The sequence below is a fragment of the Nicotiana tomentosiformis genome, chromosome 3 (assembly GCF_000390325.3).
Source record: "Nicotiana tomentosiformis chromosome 3, ASM39032v3, whole genome shotgun sequence".
Lineage (NCBI taxonomy): Eukaryota > Viridiplantae > Streptophyta > Magnoliopsida > Solanales > Solanaceae > Nicotiana > Nicotiana tomentosiformis.
The window spans coordinates 68,252,276-68,274,692 of record NC_090814.1 but is presented as its reverse complement, the minus strand read 5'-3'; the positions used below and the strand labels follow the sequence as shown (position 1 = coordinate 68,274,692).

The following is a 22,417-nucleotide window of genomic DNA, read 5'->3' as shown; positions in this document are numbered from 1 at the left end:
AAAGTATTATATTCCTCTACAGTACAGAATGGCTCTTCCAGTTTCTTAGATTGATTCTATTTGTCGAATCCTAAGGTTCACTGTTCTTGATTGCCTTGTCTAGATTGCATTCTCTCCAATCTACATTCACATTTTATTTATCCTTGCATTTTGTATTAAGTTGTGCCACATATCCTCGGAACTGCGTATAAATTCAACTCTATCCATTTTTGGGGTAAACAGTTTGGCGCCCACCGTGGGGCCGAGGATAACAGTGGTTATTTGATACAAATCTAAAAAAGAACACGCCATTGTGCTTTGCACTTATTTCCGAAAACATCTTCAATTTAGGGTCAGCTACGAATAGCCACTGATCGAATGGCTTCACCGATCGATTACGAAGCCGGCCTTCAAGATGAAACCAACAACTTGGCATCACCCGAGGCTCGAATCGAAGTACCCGAAATTCGAGCCAAAATACCACTGGATGTCAATTCACAAATAGCTTTGGAAGCGAACCAGCGTTCCGAACCGGAAAGAAGCATTCAGGGCGATACTCGATCCGTAGCCCGAGACACCCAAAACCCAGGGAAAATCGGGACCAGCTTACGCATGATCTTCGAGATGTTGCAAGCCCAACAAGTAGCGATAGCTCAGCTACAGAGCCAAACTCGTGCACAAAGCAAGCCGGTTTCCAATCCACTTCGAGAAGTCACCCCCAGAACTGAGCCTGCCATAGTGAAATCTAATGAGCAAGAATCGGGGACTACTCCCGGAATTACTAAATTGCTCGAGGAACTCACAAAACGAGTCGAAGACAACGACAAGAGGGTGAAAACGTACAATGCCAGGGTCGACCAAATCCTGGGGCACCACCAATGATAAAGGGGCTTGATTCGAAAAAATTCATACAAAAGCCTTTTCCGTCGAGTGCGGCACCAAAGCCAATCCCCGAAAAATTCTGTATGCCCGAAATTCCCAAATATAACGGTACGACCGACTAATGAACATGTCACCTCTTACACATGTGCCATAAAAGGCAACGATTTGGAAGATGATGAGATCGAATCCGTGTTGTTGAAAAGGTTCGGGGAGACCCTCTCGAAAGGAGCTATGATCTGGTACCACAATTTACCGCCAAATTCCATCGATTCTTTTGCCATGTTAGCAGATTCATTCGTAAAGGCACATGCTGGTGCCATAAAGGTTGCAACGAGAAAATCAGACCTCTTCAAAGTAAAGCAAAGGCAGGGAGAAATGCTGAGTGAATTCGTATCCCGATTTCAAATGGAACGCATGGAATTACCCCCGATCACAGACGACTGGGCCGTACAAGCCTTCACCCAAGGGTTGAATGAGCTAAGTTCGACAGCATCACATCGGTTGAAACAAAATTTGATCGAGTATCCAGCGGTAACTTGGGCAGATGTGCACAACCGATATCAATCAAAAATTAGGGTCGAGGATGATCAGTCGGGGGCCCCGTACAGACCCGTTCATCAGAACAAGACAGTTATTAATCAAAAGCAGATCGACAGAGAACAAAGGTCGAACATAGACCGATATTGACCATACGTCGCAGATCGGGTGAACAACGGTTCAGCACGCAACGCAGTTCGGAACAATCGAAGGATGGATCGAGGACAAAATTCTCGGGGGCTTATGAGTAAGAGCGGCTTCGATAAATATGCCGAGCCTATAGAAGCACCTCGATTATCAGAATATAACTTCAGCGTTGGTGCATCTGCTCTCGTGTCGGCCATCGAACGCATCGAGGACACTAAATGGCCTCGACCAATACAGACAGATCCTGCCCGAAGGAATCCCAATCAAACGTGCGAATATCATGGTACCCATGGTCACAGAACGGAAGATTACAAGCAACTAAGAGAGGAAATAGCTCGCTTATTTAACAAAGGGCACCTTCGGGAGTTTCTGAGTGATAGGGCAAAGAGCCATTTTATAAGTAGGGATTTCAGCAAGCAAAACGAGCAAGAAGAACCGTAGCACGTCATCCACATGATCATCGGCGGCATCAATACCCCTCAGGGACCAATGCTTAAACGCACTAAAACATCGATGGTGAGGGAAAAGCGATCTCGGACTCAAAACTACGCACCCATGGGGACTCTGTCCTTTGATGATGAAGATGCAGAGGGGGTCATCCAACCTCACAACGATGCGCTGGTAATATCCGTACTCGTAAATAAAACTAAAATTAAGCGTGTGTTAATCGATCCAGGTAGCTCGGCCAACATCATCCGATTGAAGGTAGTGGAGCAGCTCGGCCTACAGGATCAGATCGTACCCGCAACTCTGGTCCTAAACGGGTTCAATATGGCATGTGAAACCACCAAAGGTGAGATAGTCCTACCAATAAACGTGGTCGGGACCATCCAGGAAACAAAGTTTCACGTGATCAAAGGCGATATGAGAATAACGCCCTTTTCGGAAGGCCATGGATCCACAACATGAGAGTTGTGCCTTCGACCCTACACCAGGCCCTCAAATTCCCGACGTCGGGAGGTGTACAGAGAATAACCAGCCGCGAAAGAAATGTTCGCCGTCGATGAAGCTAAACCAGTGTCCTCACTTTCGCCGATAAAAGGATCGGGCCCGGAAGGAGAACGGGACACCAAATAGCAATCACAGACATCGGCTTCAACCCAGCCAGACAACCAAAAAATTGAAGAGGATGGAGATCAAAGGGTCCCTCGATCTTTCGTGATTTCCGATGACTCCGACGCCACAAAATTGACGATCGAGGAGCTAGAGTAAGTCATATTAATCGAGCGCCGACCCGAGCGAAAGGTATACTTGGGAACGGGGTTGAGCCCTGAACTCAGGAAGAAACTCGTTCAATTTCTTATCAATAACATCGATTGTTTTGCCTGGTCCCATTTAGATATAACAGGGATCCCGCCGGACATAACGACGCATCAGCTAAGTTTGGACCCCAGGTTCAGATAGGTGAAGCAAAAGAGAAGACCCCAGTCCGATAGAAAGCACGCATTCATAAAGGACGAGGTAATCAAGCTTCTCAAAGTAGGGTCCATTCGGGAGGTGAAATATCCCGAATGGTTAGCCAACGTAGTTGTGGTCCCTAAAAAAGGGGACAAACTTAGAATGTGCGTGGACTATAAGGATTTGAACAAAGCATGCCCCAAAGATTCCTTTCCGTTGCCCAATATCGATCGCATGATCGATGCCATGGCCGGCCACGAGATCCTCACTTTTCTCGATGCCTATTCTGGGTATAATCAAATACAGATGAACCCGGAGGACCAGGAAAAAACCTCATTTGTCACCAAATATGGAATGTATTGTTATAATGTGATGCCCTTCGGGCTAAAAAACGCAGGGGCTACTTACCAACGCCTAGTGAATAAAATATTCGAAGAACAAATAGGAAAATCAATGGAAGTTTATATTGATGACATGTTAGTCAAGTCCCTGCGCGCAGAGGACCATTTAATTCATTTGCAAGAAATGTTCGAGATTTTAAGAAAATACAAAATGAAGCTCAACCCCGAGAAATGTGCTTTCGGGGTCGGTTCGGGCAAGTTCCTCGGCTTCATGGTGTCACATCGGGGAATAGAGATTAACCCCGATAAAATCAAGGCCATCAAAGACATCGTCGTTGTAGACAGCGTGAAGTCCATACAAAGGCTAACGGGTCGGATCGCCGCCTTAAGCCGGTTCATCTCAAGATCATCTGATCGAAGTCATAAATTTTTCTCTCTACTCAAAAAGAAGAACGATTTTTCTTGGACCCCGGAGTGCCAACAAGCATTAGAAGAACTAAAGCGATATCTATCAAGCGCACCACTGCTTCACACTCCAAAAACAGACGAGAAACTTTGTTTGTACTTGGCAGTATCGGAAGTCGCCGTGAGCGGTGTCCTAGTTCGAGAAGAGCAAGGTACGCAATTCCCCGTTTATTATACGAGTCGAACCTTAGGAGAGGCGGAAACTAGATATCCGCTCCTAGAAAAGTTGGCGCTTGCACTGATAAGCGCCTCAAGGAAGTTAAGGTCGTACTTTCAATGTCATCCCATATGTGTATTGTCCACTTACCCGCTTCGTAATATTTTGCACAAACCCGAGTTATCAGGTCGACTGGCCAAATGGGTCGTCGAACTTAGTGGGTACGATATCGAATATCAACCCCGCACGGCCATCAAGTCTCAAGTTTTAGCAGACTTCGTGGCCGATTTCACACCAGCCCTCGTACTCAAAGTCAAAAAAGAACTGTTGAAATCAGGTACATCATCAGGGGTATAGATCTTTTTTACGGACGGTGCTTCGAACGTAAAAGGGTCCGGGTTGTGCATAGTTTTGAAACCACCCAGGAGTAGCATTATTAGGCAATCTATTAAAACTATCAGGTTGACTAACAACGAGGCCGAGTATGAAGCCATGATTGCAGGTCTCGAGCTAGCTAGAAACTTGGGAGCAGAAGTCATTGAAGCCAACTGCGACTCCTTGCTGGTGGTGAGTCAAGTAAACAAAACCTTCGAAGTTCGAGAAGGTAGAATGCAGAGGTATTTAGATAAACTGCTTATCACTTTGCGCTATCTCAAACAATGGACTTTACAGCATGTACCACGGGAACAGAATAATGAGGCCGACGTGCTTGCGAATTTGGGGTCGTCGGTCGAGGTAGATGATACGGGCTCGGGGAATGTTGTTCAACTTTCGAGATCGGTAATCGAAGAAGGTCACGCCGAAGTAAATTCTACAAGCTTAACCTGGGATTGGAGAAACAAGTATATTGAATATTTGAAAAGCGGAAAACTCCCATCAGACCCTAAAGATTCCAGAACCCTACGGACCAAAGCTGCTCGATTCACTTTGGCTTCGAACGGAACATTGTACCGAAGAACGTTCGATGGACCGTTGGCAGTATGCTTGGGTCCGGGGATGTCGATTACGTCCTACGGGAAGTGCATGAGGGTACTTGCGGGAATCACTCTGGATCCGACACATTAGTCCAAAAAATAATCAGAGCAGGGTATTATTGGATCGACATGGGCAAAGATACGAAGGAATTTGTTCGTAAATGTGACAAGTGTCAAAGGTTTGCACCGATGATCCACCAGCCCGGAGAGCAACTCCACTCGGTCCTATCCCCGTGGCCATTCATGAAATGGGGAATGGATATCGTCGGCCCTCTGCCATTGACCCCAGGTAAAGCCAAATTCATTTTGTTTATGACTGACTATTTTTCTAAATGGGTTGAAGTGCAGGCGTTCGAGAAAATAAGAGAGAAAGAAGTTATAGACTTTATTTGGGATCATATCATATGCCGGTTCGGGATACCCGCCGAAATAGTATGTAACAATGGAAAACAATTCGTTGGCGGCAAAGTAACAAGATTCCTCGAAGACCACAAGATAAGAAGGATACTGTCGACGCCATACCACCCCAGTGGGAATGGGCAGGCCGAATCAACAAACAAAACTGTCATTCAAAACTTAAAGAAGAGGTTGAACGACGCTAAAGGGAAATGGAGAGAAATCCTGCCTGAAGTCCTTTGGGCATATCGGACAACGTCAAAATCCAGTATGGGGGCGACCCCGTTCTCTTTAGTATATGGATCTGAAGCATTGATACCAGTCGAGGTTGGTGAACCCAGTGCCAGATTTCGATTCGCGATGGAAGAATCAAATAACGAGTCTATGAATACAAGCCTCGAACTATCGAACGAAAAACGAGAAGCTGCTCTCGTCCGAATGGCCGCCCAAAAGCAGCGAATCGAAAGATATTATAATCGAAGAACCAAGCTCCGCCATTTCAAGCCTGGGGACTTAGTGTTGAGAAAAATTACCATCAATACCCGAAATCCGAATGAAGGGAAGCTAGGACCGGATTGAGAAGGACCATATCAGGTACTCGAGGACATCGAAAAGGGGTCATACAGGATCGGCGTTATAAACCGCAAACAGCTATCAAGCAGCTGGAATGTATCACATCTAAAACGGTACTACTGTTAAGGTACAACCTTCCCATATTCATTTATATCTCGAAACTGACCCCTGCAGAAGTCCGAACAAGGGGCGGCTCTCTCGCCAGAAAGCATGCGTTGCACTCTTTTTCCCTTAAACCGATTTTATCCCAAATGGGTTTTTCGGCAAGGTTTTTAATGAGGCAACCATTGGTCGTGCAACATTTATAACAATATCCGAGGTCCCGCAAGAAAGTTATTTCACAGCAACAAGGTCCTAATAGGAAAAACTGTAAAGAGCCAAATGGTCGAAGCGAACCACGCTCATATAGATTGGCCCGAACCCAGGCGTGTAATAACGTGCGAAGAAAGCTCTCTTTTTTATCGGCATCTTATATCCAATGAAAATTCCTCTATTTCGAGATTTATTGCGCAATAAGAATTAAGATACAATTCGACCAAGCCTACGGGCTACATTACTTCGAGTTCGAATCATTCACTCGATCAAGCCTACGGGCTATTTTTATTTCAAGTTCGAGAAAAATACTCACTCGACCATTAAGCCTACGGGCTACATTACTTCGGGTTCGAATCATTCACTCGATCAAGCCTACGGGCTATTTTTATTTCGAGTTCGAGCAAAACACTCACTCGACCATTAAGCCTACGGGCTACATTACTTCGAGTTCGAATCATTCACTCGATCAAGCCTACGGGCTATTTTTATTATGAGTTCGAGCAAAACACTCACTCGGCCATTAAGCCTACGGGCTACATTACTTCGAGTTCGAATCATTCACTCGATCAAGCCTACGGGCTATTTTTATTATGAGTTCGAGCAAAACACTCACTCGACCATTAAGCCTACGGGCTACATTACTTCGAGTTCGAACCATTCACTCGACCAAGCCTACGGGCTATTTCTATTTCGAGTTCGAGCAAAAACTCACTCGACCATTAAGCTTACGGGCTACAATTTCAAGTCCGAGCAAAAACTCGCTCATTACGCCCACGGGCCATATTTCTTCAAGATCGAATCATTGACAACTAATAAGCCTAAAGGGCTACATTGCCCCAAGTTTGAGTAAACGCTCGCTCGGTTACAGAGGCTACGAGGTCCAAATTTGATTAAGTTGTTTAAAACATTGTGGAAACATTCATAAGGCAAATAAAATCCTCGCAAGACGGGAAACAAAAACAGAAGCAAATCAGCAAAAGGGGAGATATGTCTATACACAAATTTATCTGCATGGGTGATTACAACGTAAAAACTAGGAACTAAATTTCTCGACCGGGAGCGGTCTCTTCTTTATTAGCCCCCCCCCCCCATTTTTGGATCCGCTCTTGCTCCCATCGTCGTTGTCATCACCGCCAGAAACCAGAGCTTCAGCATCAACTTCGAGTTCTTTTTCCCTTTTTATCTCTTCCGCGAGATCGAAGTCGCGATCATGAATCTCCTCGAGAGTTTCCCTTCTGGATCGGCACTTAGCAAGTTCGGCGACCCAATGCGCTCGACTATCGGCTGATTCGGCCGCCTCTCTTGCCTGGACTTGGGCAGCTTCAGCGTCAGCCCGATAGATGGCCACGAGCGCATCCGCGTCAACCTTTGCCTTTTCAGCATCGGATTCGGCCTTGGCGAGTGCAGAGGCCAACCGAGCCTCAAGCTCCTCAATTCTTCTTGCCTAAACCGGGCCTTTTCCCTTCATTTTCTGAAGCTGGGTTTCGGACGACGATAACTGGGCTCGAGCGGTCTCTTTTTCTGCAGCAAAGCGGTCCATACCTTCTTTCCACCGCAAGGACTCCATCCTTATCACGTCGACCTCCTCACGAAGCTTCCCGATCATCTCGATTTTTTGCTGCAGCTGTGAGACCGAAATGTTAGCTATCGTTCCAGTATCAAGCCCATAGGCTTTCAAAAGCATCATTACCTACTCAGACAAATCATTCTGATCTCGATAAGCCTTGGCCAGCTCAGCTCGGAGGTCTTTTATATCCTCCTTTCTCTGCCCTAAGGAAAGTCTAAGGGAGTTCCTCTCGTCAGTAGCACAGTATAGGCCGGCCGCGTATCGATGCAGCTTATTCTGGAAATGAGAACATTGTTCTCGATGGACTGCCACAGCCTACAAAGAAACAAGAAGCGAAGATAACGAAAAACGAACATAAAGACAATACCGACAAAAAAAAAATTTAAAGGCTCACCTGATTCAAAGCCTGCCGCAATCCGTGAAAAAGATCTGATTCTTCACCGGCACCGGCAACATCTTCGATACCGGTAAACAAGTTACAAAACGAATCTTCTCCATCGTGGGGCCTGTCTAGATTGAGGGCTCCCAGAGCTTGAGCTTCCCGAATCACCCCTGCAGAAAAAGCGGGAAAGGTAGGCGAATCCTCGATCGCTGCTGCCCCAAATGACTCGCTTGGAGCGTTCCCCTTGGCTCGGAGGGGTTCGAGGGGCTCTTCGATTATAACCCCTGCCGGTTGACTCCGATGAGGGGCGTCTCCGACATCCGATAGTTTGGGGACTCTACCTGGATCTTTCTCCGGTATATCTTCAGTTCGAGGCGGAGCCTCATAGAACATCATCGATCCAGCCGGCGATGAGGCATCGGCGGCTCTCTTCGTTCGGACCGCCAGCGCGGACTCATTGTCCTCTTCTTCTTCTTCTTCTTCTTCTTCTTCTTCTTCTTCTTCATCCCTTAAATGCAAAACGGATTCCACGGTCAAAGGAATGATATTCTTGTTCGGCTTACGAGTCGTCCTCTTCTTCGGTTTTGGATATTTGGGAACCGAGGCTCTTTTTCTTTTATTTTCCTTCACCGACTTTGGGACAGAGGTCGAAACATCCTCCTCATTGGACAGAGGCCTCAAGACCGCGTCTTTACCCAAACCTGCATATGGGAAACTTTATAAAAAATATTTTGAAAAAACCCCTCGTTTGGATTATCAAAGTCCGAGAAAAGAGCTTACCGTGATTTTTGGCCTCCCACCGACCCTTTGACAAATCACGCCATGAGCGCTCGGCGTATGTGGAGGTCGAAACAAGAGCCCTTACCCAGTTCTTGAGATCAGGAACCGCTCCGGGCATTTAGGAAACCACTACATCACAAAAGGAGGAGTGTCGATAAGAGAATAAATAAAAGAACAAAATAGAAGCAACAGGAAGATCACACTTACGTTTCATGTTCCACTCCTCGGGAAAGGGCATCTTCTCGGTCGGGATCAGGTCCGAAGTCCTTACTCGAACGAACCTGCCCATCCAACCCCGGTCCCTGTCCTCGTCAATACTCGAGAACAGAGCCTTGGTAGCCTGACGCTGGAGTTTTATTAACCCTCCTCGAAAAAGTCGGGGGCGGTACAGCCGGATAAGATGATCGAGGGTGAACGACATCCCCTCGATTTTGCCTTTAAAATATCGGATCAGGATAATGATCCGCCATAAGGAAGGATGGACCTGGCCTAGGGTTACCTGATATTGTCGACAGAAGTCAATAATGACGGAATCAAGGGGACCCAAAGTGAAAGGGTAAGTATATACGTTCAAAAACCCTTTCGCGTAAGAAGTGATATCTTCATCAGGGGTAGGTATTATTACTTCTTTTTCACCCCAATTGCAATCTTTCTTTAACAGATCGAGGTGCTTCTCAGTTATCGAACACATGTACCTCGATACCGGCTCACACCGGCCAGGGACCGATGAACCTTTATCAACCTTAAAATCTAAAGTAAGGATGCACGCCCCGGGAACATACTCCTCAGGCCGTGGTTCTGCCGGTGCCTCATCGGCGACACACTGTGAAGATGAAGCCTTCTCTTTCTGAGGAATTGTTTGCGATGTTTTTGCCATTTTTGAATACAAAAGTAAGGAATAAAAGGAAGTAATAGAGATTTTGGTATAATTGAATAAGGGTTTTTTCGGAAAGAAATCACAACTTTAATGGTAAGTTGGAGAGTACGAAGAAGAACTTGGGAAATTTTGGAAGATAGAAGATGTAAAAATGGTAAAGGATAAAGATAAGGGTTATTTATAGGTTTTAACGATGGCGGTTCAGTATCAGCAGTGGCCGACCACCACCTGACATGCATTAAATGCCTCGAAAGACTAAACCGACGGGACAGCTTCCAGATGCGTCATAGTCGAACCCGATGGAAACGACAAGATATAATCTGATCGAGTTATTGAAAATCATATCGTTTCTCGCCGCATTCTTTCTGAGAAACGAGGGGACTATCTATATACGGTCGAAATAGATTTCAGCCTTGGCATGTCCGGTATGGTTCGAAGGGTGATGTATCAAAGTAAGATCCCGAAGAGAGAACGAACTAACCTCGAACCCGGGGAGGCCGGTCCGTGTCGAGATCAATATCCTAATCAAACTCGAACAAAAATCGAACCATGACGCAAGGTAGACCTATCGCGCTGATAATCCAAAGACCGACCAACATTAATCTGGAATCAATTCGAGGGCTCGAACCGTGATCGGGCTAGAACCAAGATCACAAGTTCGAGCCGAAATCAAGCTCGAACCAAAATCAAGGATTCTAAACGAGATCGAGCTCGCAGACAAAAGCCGTTGCAATCCCACTAGAGGGAATCTTGGCAGAAACTATGGAAAAGTTGACTTATCATGGGTCTCCCACTGAATGTTTATTTTATTATGCTCGGTACCGAATCCCTCCACTATAAAAGGGCTTGGTTATCATTTCTGTAGAAAATTTTTTTTCTGAGACTTACATTGTAATGAAAGTATTATATTCCTCTACAGTAAAGAATGGCTCTTCCAGTTTTTTAGATTGATTCTATTTGTCGAATCCTAAGGTTCACTGTTCTTGATTGCCTTGTCTAGATTGCATTCTCTCCAATCTACATTCACATTTTATTTATCCTTGCATTTTGTATTAAGTTGTGCCACATATCCTCGGAACTGCGTATAAATTCAACTCTACCCATTTTTCGGGTAAACATAACGAAAAAACTCACGTGACATTTATGAGGTAGGAAAATGTTTCCCCATGTCACTCTCTCCCCCAAACAAGCTTTTCTTTCCAAGTCAAGTTCTCCACCATAGAATACCTCTGTTACGCTCTACTACAGCAGTGAAAAGAATAACCATAGGTTTACAACTTTGGTGGCATTAGTACTAAACAGCTTAAAGACCAAAACTCTTACACGTAATACTCCACATTTTACTGAAGCCGCACGCAAGCTAAGCAATTCAGAACAATATTTCCGCATCATTTTCAAAAGATAGCAACATTAGTTAAACCCCGCAGCAGTTTTGGTTTCAAATTTTCAACCCTCACGAGGTAACCATGTGAAGGAGAATCTTGGCATAACTGGTAAAGTTGTTGTTATGTGACTAGGAGGTCACGAGTTCAAGCCGTGGAAACAGCCTCTTGCAGAAATGCAGGGTAAGACTGCGTACAATAGACCCTTGTGGTCCGGCCCTTCCCCGGACCCGGACCCCGCGCATTGCACAGGGCGCCCTATTTGGTCCACCCCTTTAACCTGTACCCATTTTGTAATTTTTTTTTAACTTATACCCACTGTTAAATAATTTCAGGCATTTTTCTCCTCTTTCTTCTTCTTCTTTTTCTTCTTCTTCGAGTAACAATGATTTTATATGGTATTTGTGAACATATTTTAAGATAGTTTATGATGTTTTATAATGGTTAGCGGCTGTAACGCTTTATTTTTACTATTGCTTAGGGTTTCTTCTTTTTCTATTTCTTTAATTGCAAAATGGGTTTGTTGAATTTATTATTGTTTTGACAAATTGATAATTGTGGTTTATTCTTGATGATATGTAGAGGTTATTGTAGGCGTATAAAATTTACGGAATTAAATTCAAAAATTAATTTGGACTATATTTTAAATTCAAGATATATTGGTCCAAATAAATATTTTGGGTTAATATAATTAGATTAATTATATAAATCAAATATATATGGATTAAATAAATAAGTCATAATCCATTGGGCTAGCCCATTTAATTGGGCTAAAGTGATCAGCCAACTTCATTAAGCCCAAAATGTCATCTTCCTAGAGGCCCAGTTTGATGCCACGTGTCATATGACGTGGCATGCCAAGTCAAATGAAAGATCCAATTAGATCATGCCACATGTCAAAATGACAAGGCATACCAACTCACATTAAAAAGCCAATGAAATCGCGCCACGTGTGCAAGTGACATGTTCTGGCCAATCAAATGCCGTCTTGTCACACTTCAATTTGATTGGTCGGAAAAAGTTTATTCTTATCATAACTCTTCCCTACCACAACTATAAATATGGGTCTTCATAACTCATAAAAGACACCAGAAGTTATAACAAGAAGTAAGAGAGAGCTCGTGGATCAAACACTGCAAATTCCTCCACAAGTTTCAAGCTCCAAGCAATCAAGTTCAAGCTTAAGAACGAAAAATAAATCAAGGTCAAGTTCAAGCAACCAAGCTAAAGCTCATGAACAAGATCATCATTCGTGGCGACAACTACATATTCAAGATCAAGTTCAAAGGCCCTTGAATTTATTTATTATTGAAAAGAAGAATAAGAGGATTCATAGAGATTGTACACTCAAATATTTGAAATACTACGATTGTTGCAATATTTTTCGGCCTGATTTTATTTTCTCGACGCAATTTATTGTCTACAGTTATGTTTCAAATTTGAACTCATTTGGAGTAGATTTAGGTACTAAATCGTATATTAGATTGTTAAAATTTGAGGAACAAATTTTTATTTCTAGTCAATTTATAATTCAGGCCTATTTGGCCTTAAGTGCATGAAAACATTGATTGCACTTCAGACCTTTTGGCCTTAAATGCATCTGAAGTATAATTTTTTACTTCAGACTTATTGGCCTTAAGTGTAGGAAAACGTTTGTTGCACTTCAGACCTTTTGGCCTTAAGTGCATCTGAAGTGCAATTTCTTACTTCAGACTTATTGGCCTTAAGTGCATCTGAAGTGCAATTTTTTACTTCAGACTTATTGGCGTTAAGTGCATGAAACCATTGGTTGTACTTCACACCTATTTGGCCTTAAGTGCATCTGAAGTGGATAGGCTTGCAACTTTTTTTGCAAAGTCGGTATAGGTTCAATTGTGATCTCAAACTCGAGTATAGATGCAAAAGCCCCGAATAATGGTGGTGTTCACGGTTTGATTAAAATCGACCCAAATCAAAAATCTATTCAAACCGGCTAAATAATATTTTTGGGTTTAGTTTTAGTTTGATTTTGATTTTTAAAAAATTGACAATATTCCATTTACATGATTTTATAAAATAAAAAACCGAAGAAAAAATCGAATCAGATTGACAAATTATATTCACAATTTGTATATATATATATATATATGTTAAAAATTTTAAAAATTAAATATTTTGTATACTTTCCATCAAAATTTTATTTTTGCCATTAACATCTTAATAGTAGAACTACTTTGGTACTACTAAATAAGAAAATCTTCGGTTTCCTTTGTTTGAATAAACGCCGTTTATTTTTAGTTTACATTCAAATCAAAGTAAACCAAGCCTAAGCGGTCACGACATATTGAGGAGTTTGATGGAGTTTAGCTGACTGAATCCATAAAACCTAAAAATTCACCGTTACTGATACTTTTTTATTTAAATTTGACTCTATAGGTAGGTATCGACGGGACTTGCGTAATATAGTTGTAGTTAAGGCTTTTTACCTGTATACACTAATGGTCTTTAGGCCAGCCTAATTCTTAAAAGAAAATCGTGAATCCAAACCCATTTTGTAAGGAAATAACTATGAAATTTTTACCTAGAATTTTTTTATAAACTTTATTCACCTATTAAAGCCTATAGATTCAAGAGATTATTTTCCATAGCTCTTATATTAGTGATTGCTATATGTAGGTAATTATTATGTGAGCTTCCTAGCTTTTGATATGTGGGCTTTCTGATTTTTGTTTTTTCCTCTTCTAGGGGTGCGTGTGGATGGTTTTTTTTTAAGGTTTCACCGTTAGTTACAAATGGACATGGATGTTTTCTGTTACTTGGACAAAATATGTTCAAGTTTTACAAATTTAGACCGTTTTGATTGACTTATTTTAAGTGTTTTTAAGTCAAAATAATTTTGAAGTCATTAGAGTATATAAGGTGCTTTTAAAGGTCAAATTAAACCTATCTCAAAGATGAAGAACAATTTTGGCCGAGAACTCTTTTTTCCTTTACAGCTTGATGGATGGTTGATATGTATTGTTTCATAATGTATTATATAATATTAGAATTTATTATAATGTATCGTTTTGATGTATACAATATTTGGATATATTGTATTATTTGTCGTCGTTTCATGATGTCATGCACTAATAATATAAAAAATAAACTTGTAATATTATAAAAAAAAAGTAAATTACGAGATATAATTACTATATAAATAGGTAGAGTAAATGATAAAATAGAATTATTTAATAAGGAAGGGCACGATGAGAGGAAAAAAAAGTAACGACGTGACCACACCAAATCGGCCATTTCACAAAGTGACACTTTTCATCGTTACGTAACGACGAATTTAACGATATAATATACTCCTTCCATTTCAAATTAGATGAGATGCTTTCCTTTTTAGTTTGTTCCAAAATAAATGACACATTTCTAAATTTGGAAATAATTCAACTTTAAACTCTTCATTTTATACATTTTACCATTAATGAGAAGCTTTTATAACCATACAAATATCATGGTCCCACAAAAGTTTTTACCCCTTACGCTTTTAAGATCATAAGTTTCAAAAATCTTTTTTTTCCCCTTAAATTTCATGTCGAATCAAACTAACTCATCTAAATTAAAATAAAAAAAAAATTAAATAATAATCAAAATAAATATTATATTTAAAATAACATACCATCGATCCAAACAAGTTGTTAAATGTTGCCTATGCCTATTTCAGAGGGTAGACAATTTGCACATTAAAAAGCCACGTGTCTACAAAGACTGCTTTTTGAAGCTCGTGCCGCTTTCAGATATGACCAGCATATCCCTTTTACGTTACCCTTCCTTCCACGTGGCATTATCAGCAAAGTCTACACGTGGCACCAACCCATTTACTCCTCCAGCTATACTATATAACCAAAGAGCCCTATTAATCCCTTTCTCGGCAATCTCAAGAAAATCACAGCTTTTTGATTGATACCCCAAGAAATTCGATCATATCTTTGTTTGACGGCTATGGAGTTGTGTTTTCTCCCTCACGTTAAGACCTTTAATTATTCTCATTTTCTGACACCAATTTCCAAGATTTCTGCTACTCATCCTTCAACCCTCAAATTTCCATACAGTTATGCTAATAGAAGCAAAAGTTGGACGTTGAAGTGTGCAAAAGGGAGTTCAGTTTGGGAAATAGAAAGAAAGTTAGAGGACGAGATGAGTATTATTGAAGATCAAGAATTGGTCAGCATTGGGAGATTGACTGATAAGTGTAAAGGAGAAGGTGGAATGGTAGAGTTGTTGGAGTGTTTGGAAAGAGAAGCGATTATGGGAGAAGATGAAGGAAAAGAACCAATGGATTACAATAGAAGAGCTCAGATTTTTGATAAAAGTTCTCGAGTTTTCCAGGCTCTCAAAGAAAGAGAAGCTACTAGTGGTATCTGATTCTTGACTCTTTGTAAACAAATGTGCAAAAATTATTGGAATTGTGGTTGGCTAAAGAATAATGTTGGCAAAATCGTGTATGATTCTACCAATATTACTGCCTTATAATAATAATTAACATGAGCTGCTTATGTTACGTTGCCCCAATTGCAATTAATGTTTATTCTTGTGAAAATATCTTAGATAGATCGTCTCCGGAATTTTTACAAGTGGAGAGATTGTTTGATTGGTTGCATTATTAAAATAATTCCGATAATATATCACACATAAAATGATAAAGTATTACATTAATTATTGTTTGTACAAATAGTTAATATTTGCATAATTAATGTAGTGTTTGAGTGGTCTTCCAAAAAAATATAATCTCTACAAAAGTAATTGTGTTTGGTTGGGTTATTAAGCTCTATTATCTCACTAGGAATAGAATGTAGAATAAGAAGAGCAATCCATACATAACGTACATTTCATGTATTATTCACAACATAAATTTCCCTATGAATTACATTATATAGGAACTGTTTATGCAGTTTTAGGGGTTAAGAAGAGTGACAACTCAAACTTTTTTCTTTTGCGAGTTTGGGTTTTGATATGATTGGTTTTGTTCTTCTTGAATGTTGAGGTTATACTACTACAAAAATGCTAGGTTCAGGCGCCACACGAATTTCAAACTGCGAATAAATAGAATTAGCAAACTTGGCAAGTGAAGCTTTTTCTTATTCACTTTCTAGAGGCAGATCCAAGATTCCAAGACGGGTACTATTACAAAGACGTGAATCTATAATTTAGATTTCTTTGGCCTTGTTTGTACATAGTCCATTGAAAGTTGTGTCGCATGTTTCTAACACATCCCTAACGGTAACAAAATCCCCAATTCACATTGCTTTCTTTTCTCACGCACCACCCATGGAGAGGGCGTCTGGCCCTATTCCGGCGCGTCCGGAATAACCACCTGATCCCTCAGGCATAGCGTTGAGACCCCAGGATATATCCCCACCCAAAACTAACTATGTGAATGCAGTTGCTGGATCATCACCGGGCTCCAGCCGCCATCGAGAATCTGTCTAAGGCGGAGATTACAACCCATAATGGTATGCCGGCGGTCATATTTGATGCGGAGGACTGCTATGGTATTATGGCAGAGGAATGGAAATATACTATCAATGGCTGATTTCTAAAAAGACGACCCCAAATTGAAACCATACGGGCTATAGTCAAGGAAACCATCCCAATCAAAGGCTCGATTAAAATCAAAGTCTATGACAACAAGAATGTCTTCATCGATGTTTTCAACGAAGAGGACTTCAAGACAGTCTACTTTAAACATGTTATTGAAATTGATGGTCAGCCTATGTGGTTAAGCAGATGGACTCCCGACTTCACTCCGGAGGAAGATAACCCTCTAACTCTGGTATGGGTTCTACTGCCGAAACTCCCATTTCATTTACATACTTGGCATTACGTGAAACAAATACTGAGCCCTATTGGAACTCCAATGGCAATGGATGTAGCTACTAAAGGAAAAACAAGACCAAACATGGAAAAAGTCTGAGTAGAAATCGACCTAACTAAACCAAGATTAAATCATGTATTTGTTGGTCAAAGGAAATCGACTAATCCGCTCTAGGGATATGAGCAAAAAATTGAGTATGGAGGAGTACCTAAATACTGTATACATTGTAGACTACAAGGTCATTCAATCAACCAGTGTAGAAGATTGAAAAAGGAGAACAATGAGACAAATGAGATATTGAAAGACAATATCGCACACCCCCAAACAAAGTAAACTAAAGAACAACTGATTCCAAAGGAGATTCAAGCAGAGGATCGGCAAAGGGGCAGAGATTTTCAAAAGAACAAAGATATGGACAGCATCCCAAAAAGAGGAAAGAGTGCTCCTCCAAAACAAGCGTATAAACTAACTGGAGCGATCTTTGGTGTTGATAAACCTCTACCTAATGTCGGGAACATCAAAACTGTGAACTCCAATATTATGAGGATAGAAGAACCAAACAAGAACCAAGCAAAGGACACTACAAAGGATAAAAGAAAAGACACAAATATATCATCATGTAGTACCTCTCAAATAATAGTTCAAGACGAAGCTATCCGGAAAAACTTGAATATAGAAAGAAGCAGGATAGTTATTCTTATTGAAGATCCTAAAGCTCTTCAAGTCGTCCTATTTCAAGATGATGAAAGGAGACAAGAAGAGGAGAGACAATGGTGTACTCAGAAACAAAAGACTACAAAGATGCAGAAACAAAGGAAGATACATCAAAATATTACCGAGAAAGAATTAGCTATTCATAATAAGTTTGATTCTCTCAGGAAGGATGATACCATAAAGAACAAAATAGTTGTAAAGGTGCAAGAACAGAATAACAATGAGGAGAACCTGGACAAGTCTTAGAATAATAAAGAGCCTCCTGATGAGTGGGCAGATGCATCTAGTACAGAAGAGGAAGAAACAACAGATGAAGTGTCATCAGAGGAGGAAAATACAGTTGAAGAAACTGAAGTGTTGCATCAGATTGTTGGAGGAAAGAAGAAATATATTAATGAAGTTCAAGGCCTAACTGGTATTACTAATTTAATGGACGGAATACATTTTGGGGGCAAATCAACAAGCAAAAAAAGTGGAAAAGCTAGAGAATCTCCTATAACTAGGGGCCAAAAAAGAAACTCACAAACGACCCTTAATATTCTAAATCATGTTTAAATTGCTTAGTTGGAATATAAGGGGTATGAAATCCCAAGCTGCTACAGAAAGATTAATCTACATGGTTAAGCTTCATAAAATCTCTTTGGTTGCTATACAGGAACCATTTATGCAAGAAACTACTATAGACTTTTATAAAAATATTTTGGGTATGCAGGGTTATTTTGCAAACTTTAGTAATAAGATTTAGGTATTCTGGAGTGCTAATTTGATTTGTAAAGTTTATGCCAACCATGCTCAAATGATTACATGTAAAGTTATGCCTTACAACTCTGACCAAGCTGCTCTCGTCTCAATTGTCTATGCTAAATCTAAGTCTGCCGGAAGAGAGGAACTTTGGGAGTATATGAGAACTTTTGCTACTACTGTTTCTATCCCCTGGACTGTATGTGGTGACTTCAATAGCATCATTAATGCAGAAGAAAAGATGGGAGGCGTTCCACATAGACTTGGTAAAAGTCTTCCTTTCATCGAATGTCTGAATGATTGTGGTTTAATGGATATGGGATACTCAGGGCACACATTTACTTGGTGTAATGAAAGAAAAGGGAAGGAGATCATATGGAAAAGGCTGGATAGAATGGTCGCTAATAATGAGTGGGATATACACTTCTCTAAAATATCAGTTCAGCACTTAACAAGATTAAACTCTGACCATTGTCCAATTCTCATCACTGCTGAAAAGGATGATGGGAACTACATCAAATATTTTAAGTTCTTAAATTTTTTGGTGGATCGAGATAACTTCAGAGATATTGTTAAACAAAAATAAACAACAATGGGAGGCTGATATTATGGGTAACATCTTTTGGATTGTTTATCAGAAAATGAAGAAGACTAGCAGAGCCCTTAGTGAGTGGTCTAGAAACAAAATTGAGGACATCTTTGTTAACATTTAAGTACTAGAAAACAAGGTGGATGAATGTGAGACTAATTATATGAATTCTTTGAACCAAGAAGATAGAATGAACCTCAATAAATCCAGGGCCAAATTATTGATCCATCACAAGATGGTTGACACCTTTTGGAGACAAAAAGTTAACCTCAAATGGCAACTTGAAGGTGATGAGAACACCAGATTTTTTCATAGCATGGTCAGAGGTAGAAGGAAGAGATTGTATATACATAGAATTAAGGTTGACGACCAATGCATAGAAGGAGATGATAATATTGGGCAAGCTGTTGTAGACTTCTACCAATAACTCTTCAGCCAAGACAACAATGAGATTGATATGAGTATCATAGATGTCATATCAAATATGTTACAACATTAGACAATGGGATGTTGTTAGCGGAACCATCTCCGGAAGAAGTTAAGAGGGCTGTTTTTTATATAAATCCAAATAGTATTGCAGGCCCTGATGGTTTCAATAGTATGTTCTTTTAGAAAACATGGGAGATCGTCGGTGATGATATAGTTCATCTGGTGAGAGCTGTTTTTAATGGAGAGCAAATGCCTAGATTCTTCACTAACACTTGTTTGATCCTAATTCCAAAAATTGAAGCTCCCTAGTACTTCTCTGAATTCAGATCTATTAGCCTTAGTAATGTTTCCCAGAAGATAGTTTCTAAAGTGATGAATGAGAGGTTATCTAAGCTACTCCCCAGAATTATTTGTCAAAACCAAAGCAGTTTCATTAAGGGGAGAGCAATTGGGGAAAATTTTCTTCTTGTGCAAGAGATTATACATGATATGAGAAAACCTAATAAGGGAGGTAATATCCTGATTAAGTTAGACATGAAAAAAGCCTATGACAGACTATCATGACATTTTCTTGGCACGGTTATGAGGAGGATAGGATTTGCAGAACAATGGATTCATATTGCCTGGAACCTTTTATCCAACATGTGGTATACAGTGGTAATAAATGGTAAAAGACATGGATTCTTCAAATCACCTAAAACAGGGAGACCCTCTATCTGAAGCTCTCTTTATTATTGCTGCTGAAGTTTTATCAAGGATGCTTAATAACTTATATAGTAATCCTAAGTTCATTGGTTTTACTATGCAACCAAATGGACCAAAGATTAATCATTTATCTTATGCTGATAATATTAAATCTTTTGTGCAGGAAAAGCAGCAACTTTACAACTAATTATGGACACTCTAAGAAAATATGAAGATAACTCAGGCCAACTTATCAATAAGGAGAAAAGTTGTTTCCTGATGGACAAAGAGATCCCTGCCAAGAGAAAACATATTGTGGCTAGGAACTTGAATTTTCAAGAAAAAGAATTTCCTATCAAATATTTGGGATGTCCACTATTTTATGGGAGAAAAAAGATTGAGTTCTTTACGGAGATGGACACTAAAATCATCCAAAGAGTAGAATCTTGGCATGCTAACTTATTATCTACAAGTGGCAAAAAGACTCTTTATCAAGCATGTTCTAACTGCAATACCTTTTCACTTGATGTCTATTTGCCAACCACCAAATACTATTTTAGCCAGATTGAAATAGTCTTTGCAAACTTTTTCTGGGGAAACCTAGAAGGTAAACAAAAATATCACTGGTCCTCATGGAAAAACTTGTGCTTACCAATTGAAGAAGGAGGAATTGGCATTAGAACTCTGCAAGAGATCTTAGATACCTTCTCAGCTAAGCTTTGGTGGCAATTTAGAACCAGAGAATCTCTTTGGACTGATTTTATGAAGGCCAAATATTCTTAAAGGGTTTACCCAATGGCCAGAAAATGGAACTACTCTCACTCATACACTTGGAGATGGATGATGAAAATCAGACATATAACTGACCACCTAATTCTTTGGAAGATAAACTCTGGCAACTCAAACTTTTGGTGGGATAACTGGACTGGAATGGGTAAGCTAGCTCAATTTGGAACTGCATCTACCTTCATAAAGAATCAGGTATCCTCTTATATCTCTAATGGTAACTGGAATACTCTTAAACTCTCTCAAAACCTTCCTTTACATGTTGTTCATCAAATTCAAGGAGTCAAAATTAACTCTCCCAACATAAAAGACCAACCAATATGGACTGCGTCAATAGATGGGAGATTTAGTTGTAACTCAGCTTGGAGAAATCTTAGAGAAATTCATAATACTTCACTTATTAATAAGATGACTTGGCCTCCAAGATGTCCGTTTAAAATTTCTTCCTTCCTTACTTTGGAGGCTACTCACACATAAGGTCTCTATAGATGGCAACCTAGGCAGATTTGGCACTCAATTGGCCTCCAAATGTTCATGTTGCATTAGTTCTAGTTCAGAGGATGAAGATCGCATGTTCATCAACAACATGGTTGGTAAAGCGGTATGGCTATTCTTCAACCAAATATTTGGTGTTAGAAGAGATCATAACAACATTAGGCAGATGGTCGTTACTTGGTGGATGGAAAGTGGTCAAAATACTTTACAAAAATTTGCCCTACAAATCCTACCTGGCATAATTGTTTGGAAAGCTAGATGTAAGAGCAGATTTGAAGGGATTAGGATGTCCTCCAGCTGGATAATCCTTCACACTACCCAGCAACTCAATATTATTGCTTACAAATAATTTCCCGTAGTACCTCCGTTCATGAAAAGGAATCATTTCTTTGAATTAATTGATACTGCACAACCTGCAATTCATACTAATTTTGTTAAGTGGTTCTCCCACACAATGGATGGATGAAATTGAACTGTGATGGATGCTCTAAGGTCAATCCAGGCCCTAGTGGAGGAGGAGGTATTATCGGGGATGATCATGGGAACTTGATTAAGGCGTATGCTATATCATTTGGCACGAATACTAATAACTTTGCTAAAACTTTAGCACTGAAATACGGTATAGACTGGTGCATTCATAATAATATCAAAAAAGTTGAGGTGGAAAGTAACTCTCTCATGCTGGTAAATTGGATTACAAACACCAAATGAATTGCGTTGAAGAAGTTACTATGAAACACTGCTTCAGGGAATGCAAAAGGTAGCAGATCATTTTGCTAACTTTGGCTTGAATTGTAATGACATTACTTGGTTCGACAATTTCTACCAACTTCCCAGGGAGGTTAGAGGAGAAGTTAACATGGACAAACTCCAATTTCCTTCTCTTCATAGCAAAATCATGAAGAAAAATTTATTTTTGAATCGACAACTTCTCATGATGTACCATTTTGACGTCTACTAATAATATGTTAGCTTCATTCGGGAG

General features: G+C 40.3%; 1 long non-coding RNA gene across 1 annotated transcript; it reads left to right on the top strand.

Moving 5' to 3' along the window:
- Positions 1-14,733: 14,733 nt before the first annotated feature.
- On the top strand, positions 14,734-22,409 carry LOC117281202 (uncharacterized). The gene is made up of 2 exons (XR_004511822.2): positions 14,734-16,952; positions 20,336-22,409. It is a non-coding gene; the product is annotated as an uncharacterized lncRNA (long non-coding RNA).
- The last annotated feature ends 8 nt before the right edge of the window (positions 22,410-22,417 follow it).